Source organism: Toxorhynchites rutilus, chromosome 1 (genome assembly GCF_029784135.1).
Source record: "Toxorhynchites rutilus septentrionalis strain SRP chromosome 1, ASM2978413v1, whole genome shotgun sequence".
Classification (NCBI taxonomy): Eukaryota; Metazoa; Arthropoda; class Insecta; order Diptera; family Culicidae; genus Toxorhynchites; species Toxorhynchites rutilus.
In genome coordinates this window covers 189,136,686-189,156,424 of record NC_073744.1, presented here as the reverse complement: position 1 = coordinate 189,156,424, position 19,739 = coordinate 189,136,686, and the positions used below count along the sequence as shown (strand labels likewise).

The window sequence follows — 19,739 nt, the reverse complement described above, 5'->3', positions numbered from 1 at the left end:
ACGAGCTTTTGTATTCGAAAAAGTTTAACCATTTCCGTCTCAACAATTTGTTGGTCGGAAAATGGTGGAAAGTTATCCGATTTTCTTCAAAATTTTTCAGCTCCGGTATCGCGGGACGTTGCACTTCGACATATTGCTTGAGTAAACAAACACTGTTCAGTATGGAATCGATAAAAAATCACATCAAACCTTACCTGCAGTGAAAATGCGGTACACTATCGTGATTATCGTCGGCTCGACCAACGATTTGGTCACTTTTTACGATTTTTTGAACTTTTCAAAACAAGAAATATTGAAAAAACTTCCGAACATCGAACAAATTGAGGATTGTTTATTACTATCTTCTTTGTGTGCGCGCTCCGTGTGTATACACATGTAATATCACTTCCCTTTTATTCTACGTACTTTGGTAAACGACCGGCAGGGTTTGTAGAAAAGAATAATTGACGGAGACGGACGGCTCGTTTGGTTTTTGTCTCGGCTTTTGTTTTGATTTGGTTATACAGTAATTTACATCTACATCGACTTTAACCTAATTGAACAGATCTGTGATGCAACACATTTAATTAGACATTTTTACCTCTAGTTGGACATTTTTGTAAACATTGAGTTCGGGGCCCAAATTATGGCCCCACATTGAAAGTCGCCACCAGCCGCAAATGTCCAATTACTGGTCAAAACCGACTCCAGTGCGACACTGAGTGGTGCCTCAGCATATCGCTTTATAAGTAACTAACTGTACTTTTTATGCCAACATATCTCTTAGCTCCAAATTTCGGAGTGAAAATCATTCGCGATTAGTTGAAAGAATTATTCTATTTATTATTGTTATTGCATAAGGGTCGGACTACGGGGTTTAAGCATTTGAATAATTGAATTCAATGATTCTCATTGAATTTTTCAAAATTTAGAACTGATTCTAGGCATGCTGATTTGAAAGAGGGCATTGCAACTTAAAATTGTTGTAGGTGGCGACACCATGAATAAAATTAAATAAATCATTCGTTTGGCATTTGACGTGACGGTGCTGGTGGAAGCATTGACTGCATGTGTGAATTGGTGGAGACGTTGACGGAACGTAGACGTTCTTCTCCGTAACGTGCTATGTGAATCGCACAGTAGACGGCTGCTTCACGGCGCCGTAAAGAGGTTGGTCCGGTCGAAATTTGCCATTTGGGTTTCGAACCGGTCCGGCGGAAACCGGATAATGTGTAATCGGCCTAATATTATGAATTATAGGCTGTATCGGTACCTGTAAATGATATTAAAATGAAGGCTATAACCCAAAGACTTTTAGGGTTTTGATTATTCAATTATTTACAATAATAAAGTTCACTATCATTACATTTTAAAAAGAAGTGTTCGGAATTTGAATCATGCATAGAAACTAGATTCATTTTCCGAACACTACTTCGATATTTTTGAATGAAGATTTCTACATAAAATATCATTTTTTTCACCCATTTATTGTAGGTTCATACATTCTCTAGCACTTGACATGAAAACAACAAACAAAATAGTTGAAATAACTACAAAAACTGAAAAATGAACGATGCTTATATTTTGCGGAATTTGCTAACGCAAAATTTTATCATTGGTTTTGACTGTCACTTTTTGCCAGAGATCGAAATGCTCGCCGATTTGAGACGAAAAACATCCGTTTTCACCCACAGGGAAAAATAGCTGAGAATATAGGAGGCGAGAGAATGTTATACGCTCACTTCGATTCTCGCGAGAAACGCAAAGCCGATTTTTATTTTTCGGTAAGTTATGATTGCCGAAAAATGGTTTCGTTTTCAGTGACTCCTTGATGCCGATAATGGTTTTTCACTTCTTCAGTACAGCTGAAAACATTGCATGAAAATATGCGGCAATATTGGGTTTCATCGTGAAGTGAACATGAGATGGATTAATATTTGTACAATTCAGACGCTGTCCAAATGCAAATCGTTTGGACGCTGTCCTAACAGATTAACGTTGGTAAAGTTAGCTATGATTTTTCGCTCCATATTTTCAGTACCAAATGAGAGACGAAAAACCATTCTCGATGAACTTCCGAGAACGCACATCTCTTTCTCTCTGAAAAAGAATTTTCGGTGAAAACGGAGAGACGAAAATATCAACAATACACGGTTCATCGAAAACTAGATTGATTGATTGAATATTTATCGTGCATCCGAGCGAGGATTTCGATCTCTGCTTTTTGCAAATGTCTAATATTATAAATTATACCAAGCAAACATTAAATCGTATAATTTTGCACGTGCCAAATCTTACAAGAAATCCGAATAAATCATAATTGCATATGATATCAATCAAAGTATGTATCGTGTATATTTATAATCGCATAAAATGTAAAAACTCGATTTTATATACCATTATCAAATTAAGTCGCAATTCGGTATAATAAACATCAATTTAATGATGTACATTGTCGTAAAATATATTTAATCCGCATCATATGCGTATATTACGCTGGTTCAGTTTGTGTGTCGTATAAGCGTATAATTTAAATCGATTCAGTTCTGTAGTAAATCGTGTTGCATGCTGAAGAAAATCATGAAACAGTAAATCATATTAGATCCTAATAAAGAACATATTACATCATATTGAAATGTCATTGAAATGCTGATGCACTCGAAAGTTTTAACCGCTGTTAAATCAAATTTCAGATAGCCGCGCGAGATAGCTGGTGGATGATAATCCAGACGACCGGAGTTCGAACCCACATCGGAGCAGTTTTCACCAAACATCAATCTGTGCCATTTTAAACATTCATATTCCACTCCCAACACAAGTCAATCAAACAATTATTATTTCTCCAAACATAAATACTCATATATAAAAATAGCGATTCGTGAGGCTATAATAAACATTTCACGAAAATATTTTGCGCCATTTGTTTTATTTCTATGTCTGTAATAAATCGTATATGAGTATGGCAAAAGTCGTATTTGATGCTTTGACAATTCATGAGTATATTCATATTAGATCGCAATTCAATTTCAACATAATCGCTATAATAGCCGGTCAAAGTTGCATATTCATCCAAACAAATTCGGTAAGCATTTGCCATGCATGTATATGGCCTCCACTTTTGCATGCATATGCCAGTTAGGCGCATTATATGCCAACCAAATTTTAGGGCATATGATGTTTTATATACGCTTGTTATGCGATTTAATGTTTGCTGGGTAGGCTGTATTGATACCTGTGAATGATGTCAAAATGAAGCCAATACCTCAAAGAATGTTCGGGTTTTCATTATTCAATTATTTATAACAGGTTTAGTAAATTTACATTCAAAAATTAAGTGTTCGGAATTTGAGACAAAACGATACGGTTCAACAATAGAAGCCGATGACATTATAAAAAACCCAAATTGAGCCGTACTTTTTGAGATATAGGGGAGATTTAGGGGTGATCCAAATCACCCCGTGTTACCCTGATTTTGAATGACTTTGTGTGTCCCACTTTGTCTCGCGATGGGTGCCTTTAATCGGGCCGACTTCCAAGCGACGCTCGCTCATCTTATACCGTTACCTCTGCAGTTGATCCATCAAATTAGTACCACATTAAAGGCGACAAACGATCCCACGACGAACCGTCGGTTCTGTTGGCTTGGTATGTAAATTACTCCACTGCAACAGGGTGTAACAGTGGTAGACCAACAACAAGCGTGTATAGACAAAATCCACACATATTTAGATTTTGTATTTTTTGAAGCTTAAAGATGTTCATCAACCGGAACAGTGAATTGGTATAGCGATTGAGATTCTATTGTCATTGTGCACTGTGTTTGTCCCGGAAACACTGCTATAGCGTGACGTTTGCCAATCGGTTATCCATTTATGTCTCGTATTTAGGTTATCAGACCATCAGCAACCGCAATCACAAATAATAACAAAAAAACTTGTATGTTACCGTTATCAAGCGACGAACCCGGACAAACTCATTTGCATCGTTTGATCATCAAATCCCCGCCGTTTACCTCCGCGTATTCCACAGACTGTGTCTTAAATGTGTAGGGTTACTTCAACTCCCGGCTGATGAATAATTAATGTGCCACAAGAAACGACGACAGCGTCTTTTGCAGCAGCAGCGGCTCATCAGAAGAAGTCACTCACTGTTTTGAATTCCGGGCGTATTATCCGCTGCCACAGAGAGAGAGAGAGGAGGTAAAAATTATCGCCGCGAACAAAGTAGCCCGGCTTTTGATTCAACTGGTTTCGATGGGAATATGGAATAGGGCAATGTATCGCGCTATCGGTGACGCGTGTGATCTGTGTTGCCAGCGTGTTTTGATTCTCACACAAATTTACGCCCCAAAAAGACCCTTCCTGAGAGTTTTTTTTCTTTCGCGAAAGCGAAAGGCAAATAAAACGGCAATTATTAACCTAGCAATAAAGTTGGTTATACCACAGCACACACCCCGAATAAAACACTACAACCTCTAATCATATCTTCGTATCAATCCCCAGCATCGAAAGCGCCCGCAGATGAAAGGGAAAATCGAAAGGAAAAATATACACACTCACGAACCCGGGCTTACATGAATGGCATTATTATTAATGTGGCTGCATTACCCAACCGAAACTCCGCGCCCGGGGCATCTTCCTTCCTCCTCGTGCAGGAATTCTCGCTCGCTTCGAGTCCCATTGATGGGCAGAGCTTTATTGCATTGTGAACCTCGTGAATAAAGGGGGAAGCGTCTTCCAGCATCCGCGTAGCAAGAAACAGGAATTGTGGTGGTGCTTGGGCACTCCATCATGTTGTACTTGAAGGGCGACATAAAACCACACGGCGCGATGAGGTAACGAACCGTTTCACTACGCGCCACTTCCGGAGAAGACGTCGTAGATGACCAAAACGGAATTGAAATGAGCATCGTATTCCTTTCTCGATTTGCTAAAGTAGTGCACACTGTAATGTAAAGTATGTACAGAATCGTGCGTATGACACCGGACACCAGGCAGGCAAATTGCCTTGCGCTTGAAAACCGATAGACTCCAGTGCACCAGTGTTCCGTATACCTACCGGGTATAGATAAGGTCCGAAGCGTTTACTTTATCGGCCCGTTACCTTTAATAGCCGAGTGGCGGAGGGTGGAGGACGGGAACCAACCGGACTGCTCGCTCGCTTATGATAGCGCCCATTGCTGATGCGGGGGACTGTGCTTTGCCGTGATTTTGAACCTGCCGGAGTCCGTGAATTTCTTGTTGCGGGGTTCGTACCCATGCTGTCCGTCGGTTGACGAAGCACAGCATGCGGATGCGTGTGGCGTGTCCAATGGCAGTGGAACGAGAAAATGTTAATTATTTGTAGTTGTGTTTTCAGGATGTCCGAACGATGGTTACACACGCGGAAAAAGCTATTAGGGTCCTGGAGCAGTTGAATTGATGAGATATTCTGATTTTTGTTCATTGCACGAGATATGCGATTGAGAAATTCGGACTTTCTCTACTATACGCTCTCTGAGAGCTGGCACCAGGGTTGCCACATATACAGAATATTCTGTATTTTACAGATTTTTTTTTCCAAATTTCAGATACAGAATCTGTATATACAGAATTATAGATTTTCAGCCAAGATACAGAATTTACAGATTTTTTTTGAAATTCAATTTTAAATATTAAATTTATTACAGTGCATACATAGATACCATGATTTATAGCAAAGTTGGACGCATCGCAACGAGATGGCTTTCGTTGGAGGCAGTTATTAAGCGAAATCTTGAACGATATAAAGAGCTCAAGTTTTTTTATTTTTTTCGTTCCAAGTTATGTATGACCACAATCAATTTTCCAATCATATATTGACCCATTTAAACGACCCTATGACTAAACCGATTATACTGTTCCTAATACTGTACTGTTCTACCGCTCATCAATAATGTAAATCACTCCTTTCAATCAGAGAGTTCTCAATTTTGCGAACTTTATAATGAGAGAAGACTGTTATTATTGATCATGTTAGGTATCTTATGCTTGGAGAGCTACGTGCAACGATTCGTTGATGCTGACCTTAATGTGAAATATTTTGAAGACTTTCTGAAGAAGCCTGAGGATGTTTGCATTGGCATCGATGCAGAAGAAGCTGAAAAAGGATTGGATGCTGCTAAAAAGTTGATCTTTAAATTGATTTGTCGTGACTTCTATATTGAACTGGTGAAACATAGTTGCAGCTTTGAGAAACCCTCAAAATTTCGTCAAGCTACCAAACCTTAACGATTTGATACTACAATTTCCTCAATTCGTTGAAACAGGTAATACAAAAGGCTTGGGTTACGAATTAAGGCTACTCAAGTCGAATATAAATAATAATTCCATGAGGCAAAAATTGAGTGACTCGGATATAACTTGGTCCCAGCTGTTGGATATTAAAAGGCGTGATGGGAAATTTTTGTATCCATTGCTAAGGCCGTTGTAAGACATTTTTTGCGGCTCCCCAAAGCTTATGCCTCACAAATAAATGAACCGAAAAAAGACATTTGATGACATTCATCAGCAAGTGTTGAGCGAATATTTTTGCTCTACAGTGCCAACAAAACAAAGTCCGGAAATCGGTTAGTTCACACAATTATGGGCTTTATTTTGAGAGCGAAGAACCATATATCGGCTCAAGGAGGAGCGTCAAAGATGAAGCTGAAGGAAACTTTGAAGGCAAAGTACAACAAAACCATGTAAAAACATCGTTCAATTTAGAGGCGAAAAACTTTCCTATGATTTATTTTGTTGTATTGACACGAATTTAACAACCCATAAATAAGAAAAATAAGTTCAAAGTGAAAATAAACTTTTATTTTAATTTTTTTCCTCTAACTTCCCGATACAGATTTTTGGGCTAAAAATACAGATGTACAGCTTTTTTCAGAAAATTTTACAGATTTAAATGTGGCAACCCTGGCTGGCACGTAATTAACACACTGTATATTCAATTGAACTTGTTTTTTTCTGAGTGCTCTATTATTATGTACACTGATGGACGCAAAATAAAAACCAACCCCATTTGAATTCAAAGTGTTCCAATATTAAAAGTTTTTTCAAACTTTTTGATATTCCTGTCAATACTATGTAAAAGTAGATGATAAGTGAACCATTTTTCCATTTCAGTACCGTTGATTTGTTTTTCAGAGAAACAAAAAATTACTTTTGTTCCTAAATGTGTATTTTTTGAGGATGACATAAAAAAATAATCGTGGTTTATTTAAAATATAAATAAATAAAAACAAATAATTAATAGTCAATCTGACTCAATATGGCATCGATAATCAACTGACAACGCTTTGGTATACTCTCCACGCTTTGGTTACCTCCTCAGGTAACCCATGAATATTATCCGTCATCGAATTTTAAGAATACGACAAATTGAAGAGCCCGTGAAAAATCAAAATATTCAACAGTCTTTAAAATACATCGCTGGTCCGTTAGTCGAAATACATTCGATTTCGTAATTCAGTTTCGTCGATTGGTTGGGAATCCGCGTTTACAGAATCATATCACTTACCACAGTGAATCCTAATTATTACCCCTTCCCTTTCGGACGGCGAATATCATACTAACATTCCCTCCCTTCCCCTGGTGACTGTAAGGACGTGGCCGGCGTCGTTATTGACCATTTAAAGCTCGAATCACCGAAAATTGCAAAAAATTGAATTATTTGCTAGTCCCAAGCGTCATTCTGTGTGTTCTTTGTGCAATTTGGTTGGTTCAGGTCAATCACGGAGGGCAACTACGAATTGTACAGTCTACCCAAGCTCAAGCTCAGGCTCAAACTGGAATACTTTGATTTCGAAAAGGGGTTGATTTGTAGATTTGCAGTGTATGTTATATCTTTTTGAGAAAAAGATAGTTACATCGGTAGAATTTGAATGACAGAAACATGAATTAGCACCCAAAATGAATTACTTTCGAGTGGTATAATTATTTCCCACTCATGTGGAGGCGATCTGGCGTATTGGTTAACATCTGTACCTCTCACGCTAAAGATCACGGGTTCAATTCTCACTCCCAACATTCTTCCAACGGAATAAATCCGTTGGTCCAAATGATGAACCAGCCAGAAGGCTGAAAATCACTATAATACAGCAAGAAAAAAAATCCCACTTATGTGTGTTCTATAGGGTATACACAGAATGAACGCATAAAAAAGGGATGGACATCATTTTAAATCTTAAACTCTGAAGTTTTGGAATATTTTACGAACAAATTTTTATCTTGGTATGTGTAGTGAACAAGAATATCATAATAAATATCGATTGAAAGAATCGATTTATTTCTGCTTTTTCAAAGATTTTCTGGACTAACATTGTTTGAATGAAAAATTTTCCCTTCGTCTTTGATGATCGCATCGTAAATCGAAAGCCAGTTTTGAAAACTTTAATAATTTCCATTCTATTGCATCAATTTAAAAAAATTTATTAATCATCAAAGACGAAAGGAACATTTTTCATTCACACTAAAAAATCTCCGTATTGAAAGGTCCTACAAGAAAGTTATAGGAAACGAATGAAAGCTGGCTGATAAGGCTAATGGGATTTGCTATTGAACTAGTTGGCAAAAAAATTGTGTTAGTCCTCAAAATCTTTGACAAAAATAAGAAATCGATTTTTTATTTCTTCCCGATATTTTTGTTCACTACATCTACACACAACAAAATAAAAATTTGGTCGTAAAATATTTCAAAACTTGAGAGTTTGAGATTGAAAATTATGTACATTCTATCTTTATGCGGTCATTCTATGTACAAAAAAAACTATTTTGTTTGAAATGAAAAAATCGGTAATTGCACTGACCAGCTTTGACCACTGCGTGATATTGTCAATATGTGCGAGATGCCTCAAAAAGGTGGGAATAAATATTGATTATATTTGTCATTCATGTTCGCATCATAAACAACGAGCACACATTCATTTTTCGTTCGCAACAGTATTCACGACAATACTGTCCGGAACTCACTGACATTAAATAAAAATAAATCAGTGCATAACAAATGACTCAATAGGCTAAAGAAGCTAATTCTATTTAAATTGAAATAAATTGAATTGATTTACGGACTATTGGAAATGATTTTTTTTAACTCGGACTTTTAACCCTTTCCCGTACAAAATCGAGGCTCACTCGTGGGTACGTGAATAACATAGAGCGCTAGAACGCTCAGCAGGCTGGTGAAATCACTTAATGTGTGACGTATTAAATAATACGGGGAGGGGTTAAAAACGAAAGATTATCTGTTTGCCCGTCTCGTTTGGATATACATAATGACAAAAATAAATTAGTTCAACTTTCTTTATTTAGTTCCACTAAACTCAAAATAACTGTAAACAGAGGATTATCATCTTAACCAACCAGAATGCTCACCTAGCAAGCATTGAATCGTATAACTTTTGCATATACAACATATGTTAGACCTTACTAACTTATGCATGTAAAAGTGCAGGCGATACAGGTACCTATTAAGACTATTGTCAATCGAATATACGATTTATTATAGACATAGAAAAAAGCAGAGGTAGAGTTGTAACGAAATACAACGAAATTACGATGCTTGTTACAATGATATGCAATTTGGCCCGACAATGTTATACGAATTGAGTAGAATGTACGTTATTACGATGCTCGTTGAACCGATGGACGACCATCAATGATATATAAAATCGTGTTTTTGCGATTTGTATGATTTTAGCTCCACTAACTCCACGATAGATCCGCTATGGCTTATGTACAGTGTCGACTTCTTGCGGTGATATCCATCTAGGGAGGCAAATTAACTTCTACCAGATCAGCAAACTTTCACTCCATGTTATTTGATCATTTATATTTCTACTAAAACACCATCGGCTACCAGAGAGGTATGATAGGATTCCGAAGGCATCTCTTTCGTATCATATGTAATAGTTTGAACCACTCTAGAATTATATTTTTGATAGCCATTTGGAGTTCTGCTTTATAATCCAAACAAGCGGAGTTCGAATCCCATCGAAGCAATATTCTTAACGATCACCACCACTCATTTTGAACATTTATATCTCTTTTCCACTCAAAGTCATCGAATAATTTCTATTTCTACAAACACTAATGTTCTCATATATAAAAACGGCGATTTATCGAGCTAATCATTTTACTTAAATATTTTCCACATTTTTGACGTGGGACTACGTCTAACCGGAGTATATGGGGGGTAAAATGAAAACCTAAACACAGAACATGCAGGAAAAAATGAAAGATTCCGAATGCTTATAACTCGAACAATTCTTACTGGATCGGAAAGATGTTTCCATCAATTGATAAGGGATATTTCTACGCTTTTATCGCAATTAATAAAATATTATTTTTCATTAGATAAACAATTGAATAACTGTAAAATGTTAAGCGTTATCTAAACGCCCTTACTGCCTCATTTTGATTGGTCCGATCTACAGTTTCCCTAACACAACCATCAAAACCAAGCAGCCCTGGGGGAAATCGGCATTGCGAATACATGAAAGTATGGGGACTTTTGTTCTCACCAAAATGTGTTCCCTAACACAGATTTCAAAACCAAGGAGCGTTGCAGAGATCGGCATTGCATATACATGAAAGTCGGGGGTATTTTTATTTCCGACTGAAATGTGTTTCCCTAACACAGACTTTAAATCCAAGGAGCGTGGGGAAATTGGCATTCCAAATACATGTAAGTCGGGAGCCTTTTTGTTCCGACTAAAATGTATTTGCCTAACACAGACTTCAAAACCAAGATGTCTGTGCTCTGCAAATAAATGCAAACTTCGAGTACTTCGCTTGCCTTTGTGCAAACTAGAATATGTTTCCTTAACACGGTCTCCTAAACTTAGGAACCTGGGAAAATCGTACAGACACTAAAGACGAATGAACTTTCAAGTTTAAAGCCTCTATAGTATAAAAAGTAGAAGTTGAAGCTGTTGATTCATGCAAGCCGAGGGCACTTCTGCAAGTGTTTTCCTAACACGAATTACAAAAGCGGGTACGAACAAAACGCGTTGACTCGGTTATCCATTATTGAATTTAATGTCTTCATATCTTGTGCTCACTGAATTTCTACGCATACCATTTGATGATTAGGCAAAATGTTGTTAACCATTTGCTGCGATAACGCCTTTTGATTAAGAAATACACCCATACCTCGCTTTACGGCCTAGATTCGTTCCACGAAACTTGGCCGCAAAGCGAAAAGTCGTTTAAAGAATCAATTATTCTAATACAAATCCATACAAATTCAATACGATTGGTTCCAAATTTCTTGAATATGTTTATCATTCAAAATACAGTTTATCTTTTCATTTCTTTTAAAAATACATACATAGCAAGTACATATATTTGGCTGTACATGGAATGGCTGTATATCGACTTCGAAAACAAAATTCTTGCCGCTCTAGCGAATCATTTTAGGCCGTAATATCCAAATGTGCCTTAATTGAAGAGGGCTGTTATAGCGAAATGCCGTATAAAGAGCAGCCGTATAGCGAGGTATGGGTGTATGCGTTCGACGTACATGTCAAAATCGAAACTGAGTGCCTGAAGTTCATAAAAAATCAAGCAAATTCGCGGTTCGAGAAGTACGTACACTTGAGAGATGCAAACTTCAGAAGGAAACGTAAAATTGTATAATCTTTTGATAATTCTTCCGTTCACATATTTTGTCCTAGGCATCATGTCAAACGTAAAAGGACTGTCATTAAATTTAATTGTAACGGAGAACATTATCTATCACAATGCATGAATTGATCTTACATGGCATTATACAATCTTTTTACTCACAAAGCAAATATATTGAATTCAATTGAATTCGGGAATTGTTTCATTCCATCAAAAATTTAATTAATACAAACAAATGATTGCTAAGCTAAGGTAGCCCACGTCAACCTTGCGGTTATATCACAGATATAACCCACCCATTATTGTTTATTGTTGATTATATATACGAATAAAAATAGTCGTATTAGGTGCATATGTAAATCGTATGTTCATCCAAACTAATTCATAAGCATTTGACATGCATGTATATTGCCTCCACTTTTGCATGTATAAGCTAGTTAGACGCATCATATATCACTCAATATATGCAATTTATTTTAGCCATACTTGTATATTTATAAATAAAAATTTCAAAATAAAATTCTTATATCAAACCATCGATGAAGATGAGCCTCATTCTAATTTTGTTCTAAAATTTTATTCATTCAATTAAATCATACGATCATTCATATATAAACATAAACATTCCCACCTCTCCACCGTTCATTTTAAATCTCGCGTAGAAATCTGTCAGTTATGCATACACTCTTCGCCGAAACATAGTGGAAAAAATATATTCGTCTATGTAAACAAGCAGCGAAAGAGGAGACAGTTTTAGACGAGTGATTTGTATGGAGTTTCACTGTCGTGGTCGACGTCTGGAGGCTACTTTCATGTTCAGGACCATAATCTGGATTTAAAGCTAGTTTTAAAACATTTTATGCCAAACGTTTGAAGAATCGAACAGCAACTTTGATCATTTTTCATGGCCTTGGACAGCAACCATATGGTAAGGTCTTTGCATCAAATGATAGCTTAGTTTATTAGCTACCACTTACTATCAATTTCATTAAATTTTGTATAACTTTATTGGGCAATAAATTCGATTTAAAGTAACTATATGCGAAAAATACATAACCTCATATAATCTAACAAAAAATAAAACCTTCAAAAATTCAAAAATATGTAAACTTTTCTACAATATTGCTTTGATAAAAGATTGATAGAAGACATCACACAATGTGATGTAGGACAAAACCCATTGGATTGAACCTCCTACAGGGACAAAAATGTAATTTTTGAAGATTGGGTTTCTGTAACGCCTATAATCAAAATTACACCAAGGGCTTTTGTTAAAAAAATAATTTTTACAGCTTGGTCGTCAATGAGTTAAAATATTAAAATTGAAATGGAACGTTTTCCATCATCTTGTTTATATTTGAAAACTTAAAACCGTATTCCTGGCTATCATTTAACCATTTAAAAGTGTCTCCTCTTTCGCTGCTTGTTTACATAGACGAATATATTTTTCTCCACTATGTTTCGGCGAAGAGTGTATGCATAACTGACAGGTTTCTACACGAGATTTTAAATGAACGGTAGAGCAGGGATGCCAGGTGATGTTTTCAAATGTCTTCAGATGGTACAAAAAAATGTCTTCAAATGTCTTCGCAATCATATCGGAGGAACCTAAAATTGATAACTTACTTTTGAATAAAGTTTGATAGCTTATTCAATGTTTATTCTAGTTGGTATTGTTATATAGCGCATTTCATTAAATTTACCTTCAGGGTTTGAAGTTTATTTCAATAAATGTGAACAAAGAATATAACACGCAACTGCGAACTAAATTTTGTGAATTTTGAATGATAAATGGCTTGATAAACCGTAGATTTAATGAATATATCCCCAGTTCTTCCGCAAAAACGGAACTGTGATAACTCAATTTGTTAATTTCAGCTTCAATGCTTTGGTTGTAACTCAAACCATATCCACTGATAAAAAAAAGCAAGCGTATGACACTGAGACAAAAGCCCTACTTCGTTTAACGATATTTTCGACCATAGTTAGAATTTCATGGAAATAAAATCTCTCAAAAACCCAAGTACGCTATCATACTGAAATGTTTTTACATATTTCATAATGTCTTCAAAATGTCTTCCCAAATCAAATGTCTTCACAGTAAGTCGAGTAAACGAAATTTTTCTGCCACTCTTCATTATAATACTCTTCACTCTTCATTATAATATAATTATAATATAATCAGACACAACTTTCGTTTTTTTTTTCAATATTTGCAATTAGACTATTAATCTAATATATAAAATACAGGGTTTTCCAACTTTAAATTCCGAAAGTAAATTGAAATAAAAAACACTTAAAATTCGAATTTCGATGAAACTTTTATTTCAAATTAAAGTTTGGTTTATGACACCTAGGGCTTCCTGGCACACCTTGATTCGGAACAGGTAATTTTCGATGACTTTTCGGCACATATGGGGCGGTATCTCGGTCATAACTTCACGAATGTTGTCTTTCAAATGTTCAAGGGTTTGCGGAGAGTTGGCATAGACACGATCTTTCGCATAACCCCACAAAAAAAAGTCTAGCGGGTTCAAATCGCATGATCTGGACTGCCAATTGGCATCACCAAAACGCGAAATTATGCGTCCCTCAAATTTCGTTCGCAATATGGCCATGTTCGGTCGTGTTGTGTGGCACGTGGCGCCGTCCTGCTGAAACCACATGTCATCCGTATCCATATCTTCAATTTGTGGCGCTCACCATACACAGTTACCGTCTCGCCGTCCTCATTTTCAAAGAAATAAAGCTCGATGACTCCACAAGACCATAATGCGCACCAAACAGTGACTTTTGGCGGATGCAATGGCCTCTCAACAATCACGTGTGGATTTTCTGAGCCCCATATACGGAAATTTTGGGTGTTCACATAGCCACCGAGCTCGAAATGTGCCTCATCGTTGAAGAAAATTTGATGCGAAAATTCAGCATTTTGCTGCTGTTGTTCGTTCACCCAATCGACGCATTCCATGGTCACCACGCTCTAATTTTTATACCAGTTGGACTTTATATGGATGTAGGTGCAAGTCCAAATGCAAAATTCGCCACAATGATGTGTTTGACAAGCCCAATTGCTGAACACGCCGAAAACATTCGGGTCATCCTCCACACTGGCAGCGACAGCAGCAATATTTTCGCTACATTACACACATTACGATGATGCACAGGTTTCACAATATCCGCTACGGATCCAGTTTGTTCAAATTAACGCAGTACATTAGCGATTGTGTGCTCTGTAGGCCGTCCATGACGACCAAAATCCGTCCGTAATGCTCGAAAAACATTTGCCGGTTTTTCATCATTTTTATAGTATAATTTAACAAAATTAACACGTTGTGCGATGCTAAAACGATCCATATTGTAAAATGGCAGACATTCAACTAACGATATGACGCTTTGGTTGACAGCTATGTCAAACGGTTGTCAGCGCAGGGCTGTATACTTTCGGAAGCCCGAAATGGAAAACCCTGTACATATTTGATACAGAAAAAATGATTTTCATTCATAATTTTTATACTAAAAGTTTGTTCATAGTATAGATATAGTATTATGTGTCATACTTTAAGGTTATTTTCAAAAAAGGCATTCACGTGAAACATAAAACATACTGCCAAGCCAATTCTTAATTCGGGGATGTGGCGTGCGAGGTATAAAACATTTTTAATGCGATTGAAATATTTGTTGTTCACTCCTTAATCGAATGAACTGTCTGACGTTCTGAGGCTGAAGTATACACCTTTCAATTACATGTGCTGCCAACAGTACGACATTATATTTTTCTTGTATCAAACGAATACTCTATGTAGTAGAATGACAGAGAAGAGAGTGCTCTTGTTGTATATGTTGGCACTTTTCCTTCGAAGTTCCAAGTAGCTGCGCTCAGAACAAATCTTCCTCATTGACAATTCCTTCAATTCGTTGTATACCGTGCTGGTTGCTGGTTGGCTGGTTGGTAAGCCTCAAATAAGACCACTCGCCTAGCGCCTAGCTTCTCTGGCACACGTGAAAGTACCAACAACCCATGGCAACCCAGTAGTCGTCTGTCAACCGCCATCAACCTGTTCAGATGACCCAAATTCCGGTGTTTGCACACGTGCCCATGCCACTTACTTAAACCCCATCACATCGGCAGTGCTCGACTGCGTTCCATTCTAGTCGCACCTGAAAACTCTTTTTCAGCGCAAATAAACACACATAGCTGTATGTCACAAAACAAACATTTCGTTGGGCCTTCCGATGATCTATCGAGCTCGATTCCAGTGTCTTCGTGGAGGGCCACCCCGCAGCAAGTACCCGCACCGTTCCTAGGCTGCTTCTGCTGCTGCTAGAACTGTTACATCAACCAACGATCATACGCTGCTGTGAGGATCGGTGAGTTTTGGTCGTGTGCGATGATTAGACCAGCGCTCTTCACGATCCAAGATTCATGCACTCGCAGTCTTTATGGACCTTTTTCTTTCCTCGCTGAAAAATGCGATGGATCAGCTGTGGCTTCTTGAGCAGCAAAATGTCACCGATGAAGGTTGCTCTGCCACCATTTGTGAATGCTTGCAACCACGAATTCAATGGTCAATCGTGGGCATTGTGTAGAGAATCAGTCTTCAGAGCGCAGAAGAGAAGGTGCATTCGTTAACTTGAGCTTCCATTTCGTTTCATCATCAGAGTACTAATTAGTTCGCTAATTCACAGTACGATGAAAGGAGAGGCACTTGGGAAAACGTAATTCGAATAAAAACCCTTGATCTTGATCGGCAACAGCTGTGCATTTTTCCCATTCGAGGTTAGCAAAAAATGGTGGGAACCATTGATGGGAACTATCTCAACAAAGTGCGAGCATGGTTCCCAGGTTCCATAGTAAACTATGATCTGCTATTTCGCTGCTCATCTGGATATCTGCAAAAATATATCGAGAATCAAAAGATAATTCAGATGTCATAATAAAACCCCTGACGTCAACAAGGCGTGACATTTAAATTAGTCTTCTAGCCGGCTTCACCCTGGTGCCTACCAATGAGCGGAATAATCGTCGCGAGCGCTAATTTCCCCCTAATATGCTGCATGGCACTGCATAAAACATACCTAGAAGGGTCTGCCAGTTGCTCCGTAATGAATAACCATTATCACCTGAGGACTCTAGCAGACGGGGCGAAATAGACTTGCTCGCCGGACCTGTCAAGAGCTTGTCTCGGCACTAGTGCCGAGGCAAGTTTTTTCTCTTCTAACGTGCCCTTCTTGATTTTTAATAAATTCAAACCTCTGGCAGCAGCCCGAGTGTCACCGTAATGTCAATTGGTCGCTACGAGACGGCCTGTAAAAACTGTGAAATATATATACCCCCGAGACTGGGCGGCAGTGCCGCCAGTGACCACCTTTCTAATTCCCCAACGATGGCCACAACGTGACATACACACGCGATGGGGGCAATTCTAGGCACAACGCGGGGACACCACGTGGACCACACACGAAATCTATGCGCGACATGCGCGAGTAAACGCATTGTGCGCACACGCCTCGCCTCCGACGACGTGTTCCGATTGCGTCAGGATCTGCCTGCCCGACCATTAGACCTGGTCTGGCCCCCAAACTCTTGAAGCTCTCTCGAGTAGATACAGCTGACGCAAGAATAGTGCAATAAAATGAATAACGACGTTACTATTTCCACACCGATCTAGTTGGCTATGTGCGGCGGCGCGCTCATTAGCAGGCGACCTCATTTTGTTTGTGGCTGACGCTCTGTCTCTCTCTCTAGCGCTGCTCACCGCACATTCTGGCAATTGATATCCTATTCACGCGAGCTACTTTGACTGCGATGATTTATGCAGAATAGTGAAGCGTCGTGTCGCGCGCTGCTCTGTCGATCGAGGTTGTTTCAAGTTTAGAGCGGTTGTTTTTCTTCCACCACTCGAATCGCTTCCTATCGGATCGTGAACGGAAAGTGAAAGTGAACATCGCGAGAGGTTTTCGCTGGCTTAACCTGATTTGTCCGGCCAATCGAATGGGTGAAGATTTGCCTCGAATTCGCAGAGGTTGAGAAATCCTGATCGAGGGGTGAATACGATGCACTCAAGCACTCATCATAGAGAGTGGAAAAACGAGTCTAACATAAGTTTTTCGGTACACGCGGTCAGTTTCTCCCCATCCAGCTGCGATCTCCTGAATTGTGTAACCGTTAATCAATTTCATCGTCAGTAATCGAAGAAGATAATGAACAAATTACCTGAAGGCATCCAAAGCGTCGCGTTCGGTGAAGCTAACCTGCAGAGTGATGGAGCTATTCACAGAAATAGCTAAATATTGAATGTTTGCCTATGTGAGGTTAAGTTTCGAATTTAATTTCCTGTTTTACACAATCGACGGTTAATCACTATTTGTGGGTGTGATGTGAAATGTCAGTCTGATGTTAACCATACTGTTATGGGAAAAAAAATCTCAGTTAACTGACAGAATCAAGTTTTGAACCTTTCGATGCCAAATTAACCCATTAGTGCCCAGCGTATGAAATTTATTACGCAAAAATGCCCGTTTTTGAAAAACTGTTTCTGATGAAACTAAAGTGTTAAGCGCATTTTAACACGTTTGTCCCCACGTCGGTCCCTGGGGACTGACACTGAAACTGCGGAGAGCCAGACACTGGGAAAAAATGACTTTAAATTCGGATGAGTGACAAAAATCCAGCAAAGTTCGAGTTCATGATGATCAAGCCTAAACACTCGAAGACATCGGAAGTTAAGTTTCGCGGAATAAATCGTTTCAATAATACGAATCCAACTGGTACCCAACGAAGGTGTGCGTATTGCAACCGATGTACGACGTATATTTGCTTGAAGTGTGATGTCGGTTTGCACCCTTCGGAGTGCTTTTTCCGGTACCATACTCAGTGATACTAAATCCGATACACTGCCGTTCTACGCATAACTGTACTATGTTCTATGCAATCTCTATGAACCGTGGGACAATTATGCGTAGAACGGCAGTACATGATAGTGCTAATAAACCATAAAAATGGTTTTTTTTTCCAAAATATATATTTTATTAAGGCACATGTGGCGTTAGCCTGACGGGGCCGGGAGTTCAATATTTTGACAATTTTTGTCTTACAACTATGTTAGTAATATGTAACCGATTACTCGCGGTTGGCTCGAGGTTAGTATTACAAGTGTTCTCATAATCGGTATGTTGCAGTCTTCGATGCTCTGTACGTGTACCCGACACGGGATACTTCCTATTGGGATGCAGCTGACCATTAATCAGCAACGCCCCGTTAGTCTGTACCCCATATCTAGCGTGGTGCGTCTTTCTCGACTCGAGGAATCCAGGATAGAATGGTCACTAGCCGGCGCAATCATCAGTTCGTGTAGAGTTGTCATGAGCGGTACAACCTTTGGCTCTTGTTGAATGATCAGTGGACTGCACAACCTTTGGCCCGTGCATCTGTAAAGAGTGTGTGTATGTATTGCCGCGACTAAGTAAAAGTTTATCGATCGGATAGGAGGGATATGAAACGGGGACACAACGAAAGAAACATCATTAAACATTGACATCGGCGTTTCTGAGGAACAGATATAGATGAAGCAGAAGATCAGGATCCCGGCTACCTAAGATATCCCGGACGGGGATATCCGATTGTCTGCCTTGTGCTCTCAGTGCTCTAGAGAGCTGAGAGCGAGCAGCATGGAACCGGATACACGACCAGACAACATGCTCGATGTCGTGGTAGCCATCGCCACAATCACAAAGATTGTTTGCTGCGAGCCCAATGCGATAGAGATGCGCGTTTAGGTTGTAGTGATTGGACATAAGCCGAGATATCACGCAAATGAAATCACGACCTACATTCAATCCCTTGAACCATGCACTCGTCGAGACCTTAGGGATAATCGTGTGTAACCAACGACCGAACTCATCACCACTCCACATGCGCTGCCAACTTACGAGCGTATACTGACGAGGAATGTGGAAAAATTCATTATAAGCAATTTGCCTTTCAAAAAATGTGCCTTCTAAAGCGCCCACCTTAGCTAGCGAGTCCGCTTTCTCATTCCCCGGAATCGAGCAATGAGAGGGAACCCATGCTAAGGTAATCTTGAATAATTTTTCGACCAAAACACTCAATAGTTGTCTTATTCT

General features: G+C 38.7%; 1 protein-coding gene across 1 annotated transcript in view; it reads left to right on the top strand.

Annotated features, from left to right (window-relative positions):
- The window catches only part of LOC129762551 (peroxidase), a 57,940-nt gene that overhangs the window by 13,265 nt on the left and 24,936 nt on the right, over window positions 1-19,739 (top strand). The gene's annotated exons all lie outside the window — the stretch shown is intronic.